Here is a 9,222-nt window from a genome sequence, read left to right as displayed (position 1 = left end):
TCTACATATTTATTTAGCACCCACTGTTTGTAGGCTAATATCCTAGGCACCACGCATATAAAGACAGATTAGACAAAATATCTCCCCTTTAGGGTTTATAGTTCAGCTGGGAAGGCAATGATAAATTTCAGAAGAGATAGGTCACATGTAAGGTATCTCAGCAACTCTGACAGAATCATATACAGTGTGTGTTAAGATGCACATTCCTTGGCTCACTCTCCAGATATAGTAAATCAGCATCTCAAAATAATTTTCAGGAACTTGCATAACATCCCAAGGACTGTGACTCTCAGTAAAGTTTGAGAATCACTGGTAAAAGTTAAACCCATATGATACTGACATAGAGTAAGAAGTTGACAGGGTTCAATTTTCTCTTAAAGAATGAAATACAGTGATGCTTGCTTCAGCAGCACATACACTAAAATTGGAATGATACAGAGAAGATTAGCATGGCCCCTGTGCAAGGATGACATGCAAATTCACGCAGTGTTCCATATTTTTAGACTGGACAGGGAAAATGTGACACATATACACCATGGAATACTATGCAGCCGTAAAAAACAATGAGTTCATGTCCTTTGTAGGGACATGGATGAACCTGGAAACCATCATTCTCAGCAAACTGACACAAGAAAAGAAAATCAAACATCACATATTCTCACTCATAGGCGGATGTTGAAAAATGAGAACACATGGACGCAGGGAGGGGAGCATCACACACTGGAGTCTGTAGGGGGGAACTAGGGGAGGGACAGCAGAAAGTGGGGAGTTGGGGAGGGATAACATGGAGAGAAATACCAGATACAGGTGATGGGGAGGAAGGCAGCAAACCACACTGTCATGTGTGTACCTATGCAACAATCTTACATGTTCTTCACATGTACCCCAAAACCTAAAATGCAATTGTATATATATATGTATAAATGAAATACAGTGAAAAAAATAAAATTGTAATTATTCACAATTCACAATGATATTGCCTCAATAAAATACCAAAGGCACTTTACAAATTACTAAGAGTTTAGTAAAGACAAAGGATTTACAACCATTAGACAAAAATTAACATTCTTATATTTAGAATTAGAAAATGTAACTTAAAAATACATATATCAGGCTAGGCACAGTGACTCATACCTGTAATTCCAGCATTTTGGGGGGCTGAAGAAGGCGGTTCTCTTGAAACCAGGGGTTTGAAACCAGTCTGGGCAACATTCCAAGGTCCTGTCTCTACAAAAAGTTAAAAAATTAGCCCCCTGTAGTGGTGCATGCCTGTAGTCCTAGCTACTCTGATGCTGAGGCTGGAAGACTGCTTGAGCTCAGGAGTTAAAGGCTGCAGTGAGCTGTGATTGGGTCACTGCACTACAGCCAGGGCAACAGAGTGAGAGACCCTGTCTATATTAAAACAAAAAGCAAACAAACAAAAAACATTGATAATATTGGCAATAATTATAAGGTTCCTAACAATAAGCATAATAAAATATGTGAAAGACCAATAAAGAGAAAATGAAAACTTCATTAAAAGAGAAGATTTACACAAATGGAGATATATGTTCATGGATGGGTTACCACAATATCGGAAAGATGACAGATTATTCCTAAATAAACTTAAGACAAAATAAAAATCCTGCCATAGCTTTTCATTGGAAACAAGAAAACAAGAAAGACAGCTGCTTTTCAAATGTACACAAAATAGTAAAAGAAAAAGAAATTATAAAGCAGAACACATAGACAGTGGAATGGAATTAAGAGCTTAAATACAGAACCCATGTGTATGGGATTTTAGCAAATGAGGGAAGGAGGGATAACCTCTTCCCTAGTCTCACTCTTGGTGCTCTTAGCCATTCTCATGCCTTTCAGTGTCATGTGGAAAGTGACTACACCCAAATTTATATTACTAGCCCACACCTCTCCTTCTTGACCTCCAGACTGGTGTAATCAACGACCTACTTGACATTCATTCCCATTTACCTATCCCATGGATAGGTAACAGGCATCTCAAATTAAAGCAATGCCAAACAACTCCTGACCTGTCCTTATCTCTACTTTGTCCTTTCACAGTTTTTCTTTTTCATTCAGTAAATGGCAATTCTTTTCTTCCAGTTACCCAAGGCAAAACACTGTGGAATCATCCTTGACTTCCTTTTTTTCTCTCTCATAGCCCATACCAAATTCTCAAGAAATCTTGTTGATACTACCTTCAGAATGTATTTTTTAAATCTTACCATTTTTCACTACTATCAACTTGGTCAAAGCCACCTTTATGTCTCATCTGGATTTTCCAAGAGCCTCCTGATTATCTATTGTCTTACTTCTGCCCTTTCTCTCTTCCTCCCTACCCCATGCCCTATTCTCAAAAAAAGTTGTCAAAATACTCTTTTTAAAATGTCAAAGGATGTCACTTCTCTACTCAAACTGCTTCCTTAACTCTGTGACCTCATTTCTTACTGTCCTTATGTCCCCCCTTACTGAAATTCAGCTGACCTCTCCTTTTTGCTGGTCTATGAATGGAACATCCCAGACCATGCCTGCAGGGCTTTTAGCCTTGCCATTCCCATTGAGTGGAATGCTGTTACCGGATAGGCACACAGGTGTATCACTTTACCTGTTCAAAATCTCGGCTGAAATTCCGCTCCACTGTGGCCTTCCCTGACCACTTTAACATTTAACATAACTCCCCACCTCCAGAAGTCCCTATTCCCTTCCCTTCTTTATTTTTCTTCATAGCACTTATCAAACCCTGAACACTACATTTTTTACTTCTTTATTCGTTTATTGTCTGTCATCTCCAACTAGAATGAATGTACAGTCCCTGAGAATGGGGAATTTGTTTTGTTATCTACTGAAACATCAGAGCCTGGAACATGGCAGCACTCCAGTATTTGTTAAATAAATGAATCCATTTGAACTTTTGCATTTTGAAATTTCATAAGTATATATAAATGGTAAATAGTGACAGGCTCAAAGTCAAGTATCATTAAGCAATTGTCTCCCATTCCCAAAAGACTTCCGAAATCTATTAAATGATCTCTTTTTAACTTTTATAAAAGCAAAGTTATCTAAAAGGAAGGAGAAAAGTTTTTTTGACTTTGAGATTCTTTGCAATTTAAGCTTTTTTTTTTTTTTCTTTTTTGCTTTCCTTTCAATGGACACTTTCAAAGTTTTACATAAAACATGAAAACCTCCTGTTCAATGTAGTAGGATTAAGCTGTTGAAGGTAATCCCTACATGTGAAGAAAACATGCTTCCGGCCCCTGATTTTTTTCTCCCTACCCATCCCCTCTGGTTGTCCTGATGCTCCCCGCCCGCTTTTGTGTTTCTTGATTGCATGCTGAGAACTCACAACACAAAGCCCACATTTGTGAGGTGCTTGGGTCATGACTGCAACTAAAAACAGTTATTTATTTATTTATTTATTTATTTTTAGGTTTCTGGACCGCACAATGCCAGCCTTTGGTTTGCCTCAGAAGCAGGGACCTTCTCTGGGCTATTTTGCCTTCCAGCTCTTGACGCCATGACTCCAAATCCTACCAGCGATTAGGAGGATCATTACCAGACACAAGGCCAGGTGCGTTTAAAAAAATAAATAAATAAACCAAGCGCAGGTGCACAGCCGAACGCTCATCCACACCCCACCTTCCAATCCCACGGTAGATAACGAGAAATGAATTTGCTAGACTTTGTTCCTGCAGCACTTGCTGTTACCAGAAACAAAGTTAGATTATATACAATCTACTCGTCTTTGCTCTAAAAGTCCTCTCCCCATGGCCCCCACCCAGACTGCAGCAATTCTCTAGTTTCTTATTCGTTATAAGCAGGGGATGGAGCAGAGCCAAGTCGGCCTTCCTCTCCCAGGGCCTTCTCCTCTGGGTCTGGCCTCCATTTTGGATGTGAATTAACGCTCCCAATACCCTTTTAGGAGCAGGGAGTCCCCTTTTTCTCCGCCCCCGCCTCAGCCTCAGCCTCAGCCTCACCTAGGTTTTCCTAATTTCGGATTTTTCTACAACTCATTCTCAAATGTGACACGCATGACGACAATTTCCACTCTGCCATGTCAGCCTAGAGATGTCCCCCAAGTGATGGCATCTGCGCTCGGAAAGAAGGGTAAAAGGTGCCACGACCAGCCCCGCTAGCCCAGGGGGGCGCCAGTCCCGAGCGTCAGGGCGCGCGGCTGAGGCGAGGCGAGCGTGGCCCCCGCCCTCCCTCCCGGCCGCTGCCCCGCACGCCGCCCCGGCTCCTCCCTCCGGCCCTCGGCGGGCACCTGGCGGCGGCGGGCAGGGGGCGGCGCTGCGCGCGTCAGGCGGCTGGGTGGGAGAGCCGGCAGGTGACACCCGGCGGCCTCCTCCCCTTTCCAGCCCAGTCGGCGGCGGGGACAGCAGGGGCCGCTGTGAGGAGCTCCGCGCTCGCGCCGCCCGCCGCCGCCCTTGGCTCCGGCTCGCGCCAGGCGCTTCGGCTCCGCTCCCCGTGAGGTGAGTGCGGGGCTCCGGGCGGGCGGGCAGGGGCCAAACTTTCTCAGGGCGCGGAGAAGAGACGGGGGCGGGAGTCAGAGCCGAGGTAACGGCGTCGGGAGCGGCCAGGTGGAAGAACTTGGGCGCGGCGTGAGAATTGGGATCCGGGTGCAGGGGCCCCGGGAGCCGGGCCAGGCCCTCCGTGGGCTCGGGAGGCTCGTGGGAAGTTGTGTCCCCTCCGCCTGCGCGTGGGGAGGGCCGAGGCCATTTTCCGGAGGAGCGCGGGGCCGCGGTGCTCACCTGCGCCTTCTCCGGGAGCCCCCTCCCGCCAGCACTCGAAGGTAAGATCGGGCGGGCGGGCGCGCAGCGGAGCGGAACCTGGACTGGGGTCCCGCGCGGCGCCGGCCCTGCGAAGCGGAGCAGGAGAGGCAGAGGTGCTCGCCGCGGGACTAGGAGGGAGAAGGACCTGCTCGACCTTGGACGCGGAGGTCATTTTCCCAGCTCTGGGGTCTGGCCTCGGTACCACCCCCCAAATTCTCGAACCCCTTTCTTTCTGTTTCCTTCCTTTCCTTTTGAGCGCTTTTTTGGCTCCCGCGGCCGGATGAACTCGGGGCGCTGCCCTGGGAGCGGGGCGCTGTCCCTCCGGCTCCGGAGCCGCATCCTGTCCCGCTGGCTGCTGCTGGCCGGGAGGAGACTGATGAGTAGAGAGCCGCGGAACAGGTCGTGCCGGAGATGGAAACAGGAAAGCCTGTTGTTCTGTCGTCCAGGGTATCGTTCGTTTGGAAATGGGCTGTCTCAAGTCAGCGCTGTTTCAAACTTCACCCCGCGCGGACCTAGCGCTCTTTGGAGCTCCCTGGGGAACTCGGGACGGGAAGGAGCGGGTCTTTACACGTGTCCTGCTCCGTGTGTTGGGAACAGCACGAATGAGTCCCGCTCTGACTAAAGAATAGTTTTAGCGACCCGAGTTCCTCGCCTCTTGCTTCGGTCTCCCCTCGGAAAGCATGTTCACTTAACCCTGTGCTCTCGGATTACCCATTATTTCACTCCTCCCTTTTATTGCTTACCTGCTCCCAAAGAGTCGCGGATACCTCCGCCTTCTTACCACGCACCTGCTTATTCATTCCCTTTCTTTGTAGTTTCCGTTCATACTACTGATCAGAAATTGGTCTCCCCAAGGTCACCGAGAACTAAATAAAATCCATCCCTCACCCTGTGGCAGATATTTATCAGTGCTTAGGTTCCAGGCACTGATCTCAGTTCTTGTATTAAAGCTTTTAATCTTCACAACTATCATGTGAGGTAGATATTAATATTCTCATTTTAATGATGAGGAAACTGAGGCACGGAGAGGTTAAGTAACAAGCCAAAGGCCACACCCATCTCAGCAGTAGGAGAGTCCAACTCTGGGGCTCTGTCTTCAGCACTGGAACTAGAGCTCCTTTGCTCGTCCTTAATTTCTGAAGTTCCGTGCTGTTTCAGGCATCGTTCACCAGGCTGTCAACCTCAGATCCCTCTTTTCCTTCGTATGTGTCCTTATACTAGTTTAGGCCTCCACACCCTTCAACCCCCCTCCTACTTTTTTGTTGTTATTTAAGAAAAATAGATCTACAGAACTTCAATACTTCATCTTTCACCTGTACTTATCTGGCTTAACTCTCATCTGTACTTATCTGGCTTAAGATTCTGTGCTTTCCACATCTTCTTCAGTTTTAGTGTAATACCTCTCAGTGCGCATGGTAATATTTCTCTTGGACTTGCCTGGCTTTTCCCCAAAACAACTCTAGATGCTCATTTCCATTAAGGGTCCTGCCATTATCCTGGTCTCCAAGGTACCCTGTCTCATGCCATTCCTCTCTAGTTGTGAAATATCTTCTATCCAATTTTTACGTGGTCTCTTATAGCCTTTATCAGTCTCACCCATTCCCATCCTCTCTTCACCACTCTCCCTCTTCTCCACCCTGAACACATCATATGCCCTTTTCTACTGTTCATTATCATTTTTTATGTTTGCTTTCCACAAAAAGATTGCAGACAGCTTAGGACATTAAATCTTTAGGCCTTATGGCTAGTAGTTGTTTGATAAATGTAGAACATGATACAGTATAAATTTTGGTAGCATGGATCAGGCAGGTTTGATGATGGTGGAAATTTTTAAGCCAGGTGTTACAGGATGTTAAGGAGTTTGCATTGGTAGATGTGGAGGAACTGTAGACATTGTAAATGAAGGAGAGAAAAGCCTGTGTTCACTCCATTGTCACAAACAGGTACTAGCTGTCCTGATGAAACATTAATTTTAGAGGTATAATGAAGCAGGGCAAATCAGCAGAGAACTTTTTATCCTTATCTTGACAAAACAAAATGTGAAAACACAGGAAGTTAAAGAAAACCCCCTTTTTATTGAAAAATATAGCACATACATAAAAGTACATAAAACATAAATGGACAGATTAACATAATAGATATATTCAGCAGTAGGATGACTATGTTATTCTGGCCGTAGATAGATAGTCAGATGAGGCTGCAGTCAGGCCAGACAGGAATATGTTCACAAAACCTGTGTAAGGTGAAGTGGACCTGGACTGCACCTGAGGGACATTGCCAAGAAAGAATTGGCTGTGTGTGGGGAAGCTTGAGGGGAGGAGAAAATAAGACTGGAAATTGGTACCAAAGGATAAGATCAGGGAGCCAAGAAGAGAGTTCTGACCCACTGAGCATAATTCTACCACAATGAATATTTAGCCATGTTGCCCTTGTCTTCTCTCTTTATTTCTATGCATATTTTTCTACATCGTACTCTATGTAGAATTTTAGTATTCTCAGGCTGGGCACAGTGGCTCACACCTGTAATCCTAGCACTTTCGGAGGCTGAGACAAGCAGATCACCTGAGATCGGGAGTTTGAAACCAGCCTGGCCAAAATGGTGAAACCCCATCTCTACTAAAAATACAAAAGTTAGCTGAGTATGGTGGCACATGCCTGTAGTCCCAGCTACTTGGGAGGCTGAGGCAGGAGAATCCCTTGAACCTGGGAGGTGGAGGTTGCAGTGAGCTGAGATCTCGCCACTGCACTCCAGCCTGGGTGACAAAGCAAGACTCTGTCTCAAAAAAAAAAAACGGAAAATAATTTTTTTTTTTTTAGTATTCTGTGTTTCCCATATAACAGCTGGTAAGCATTTTTCATCTTATGTAATTTTTAGAACTCATATTATTTGTATTCTAGTAAGTATAATGTAATTTACTAATACTGTATTGTTTGACAAGTATGTTAGCAATAAATTATAAACAAGCTAAGTTGTAGTAATACTCATCTTTGCAGCTGTATCATTTTACAAATTGGGACTTGTTTTCTTATGATACTATTCCAGAAGCAGAATTACTTTGTCAGCAAGTATGGTCATTTTTATGGTTCTTAATATACATGGTCAGATTTCTAAAAGCAATTTAAAAAGTAGGATCAATGCATTTTGCCTAAGTTTTCTCTCTATGAAGTAACAGCAATTCAATTCAACATGAACATTATTAAATGTTGTATCAGTTTCCTCAGGCTGCTGTAACAAAGTACCACAAACTGGGTAGCTTGTAAAAACAGCAATTTATTGCCTAACAGTTCTGGAGGCTGTAAGTCTAAAATTAGGTTGTCAGCAGTGCTGATTCCTTCTGAAAGCTCTGGGGGAGAATTTCTTCCATGCTTCTGCTAGGTTCTGGTGACAGCAGCACTCCCTGGCATTCCTTGTGCTGGTGTCACTCTAATCTCTGCCTCGGTCTTCATATGCATTCTCTCTATGTGTCTGTGTCTTCACATAACCATTTTATAAGGCATAATGGATTTAGGCCCACCCCACTCCAGTATGACCTCATTTTAACATCTGCAAAAATTAAATTTCCAAATAATAGCACACTGTGAGGTACTGGGGGTTAGGATTTCAACATATCCTCTTTGGGGCACACAATTCTTCCTGCCAAAGGGTCTTGAACTGTGCATAAGAGAAAGCCTCTATCTTCAAATAATTTCTAGGCAAATTGAGAAAGTAGGATTTTTTTCTAATTATTGAGATTTGTTTATTCTCCATGATGTAGCACTCGTGCTTATCAGTTCTAAGATACAAAGGATGCTTTTTTTTCCCCTGAGACAGGGTCTCTGTCTGTCACCCAGGCAGGAGTGCAGTGACACAGTCGGCTCACTGCAGCCTCAATCCCCAGACTCAGGCAGTCCTCCACTTCAGCCTCCACAGTAGCCGGGACTATAGACACATGCCACCGGGCCCGGCTAATTTTTTGTATTTTTTGTACAGATAGAGCCTTACTGTGTTGCCTACATTGGTCTTGAACTCATGGGCTGAAATGATTGTCCTGCCTCAGCCTCCCAAAGTGCTAGGATTTCAGACTCGAGCCACTGCACACAGATTGGAAGGATGCTGTTTACCAAACCCATAATTCTGGAGCCATTGTGAATGTGGCAGCATGTTAAATTGAGAATAGCCAGGATTTCAGTAAGATACATCACATAGTATGGAAAGAAGCATGCCATAAATGCACTTTTAAAAATATGTCTTACATGTGTTTCAGTGACTCATCCAATTTTGACCATACACAGTTACAAAAAGTTGAAAACTAATACCAATCAAGCATTTTATAACATTGGTCTTCTAAAAAATTTGAAATTTCCATTATTTCTAATTGATTTCTAAAAGTACATGTTATTACATTGGCAAGTGAAATCACTCTTTTCGTAAATGATAGAAGTTGGCATACCATTGTAATTTTTTTTTTTTTTTTTT

General features: G+C 44.2%; 1 protein-coding gene and 1 non-coding gene across 5 annotated transcripts in view; both read left to right on the top strand.

Annotated features, from left to right (window-relative positions):
• Positions 1 to 398: 398 nt before the first annotated feature.
• On the top strand, positions 399 to 501 carry LOC119467041. The gene has a single exon (XR_005195561.1). It is a non-coding gene; the product is annotated as a U6 spliceosomal RNA (small nuclear RNA).
• A 3,734-nt stretch (positions 502 to 4,235) lies between these two features.
• The window catches only part of ELOVL7 (ELOVL fatty acid elongase 7), an 86,891-nt gene continuing 81,904 nt past the window's right edge, over positions 4,236 to 9,222 (top strand). For 2 of the 4 annotated variants that reach the window (XM_037728081.1, XM_037728080.1), the window contains exon 1: positions 4,283 to 4,466. The gene's annotated coding sequence lies outside the window, so the exon portion shown is untranslated. Of the gene's footprint in view, positions 4,467 to 9,222 lie in introns of all 4 variants that reach the window. The other 2 variants (XM_017499179.2, XM_037728082.1) reach the window with 2 other exon arrangements.

Source organism: Cebus imitator, unplaced genomic scaffold, assembly GCF_001604975.1.
Source record: "Cebus imitator isolate Cc_AM_T3 unplaced genomic scaffold, Cebus_imitator-1.0 Scaffold255, whole genome shotgun sequence".
NCBI lineage: Eukaryota > Metazoa > Chordata > Mammalia > Primates > Cebidae > Cebus > Cebus imitator.
Note: the sequence above shows the minus strand (reverse complement) of the source record. Positions and strands in the feature narration are given on the sequence as shown.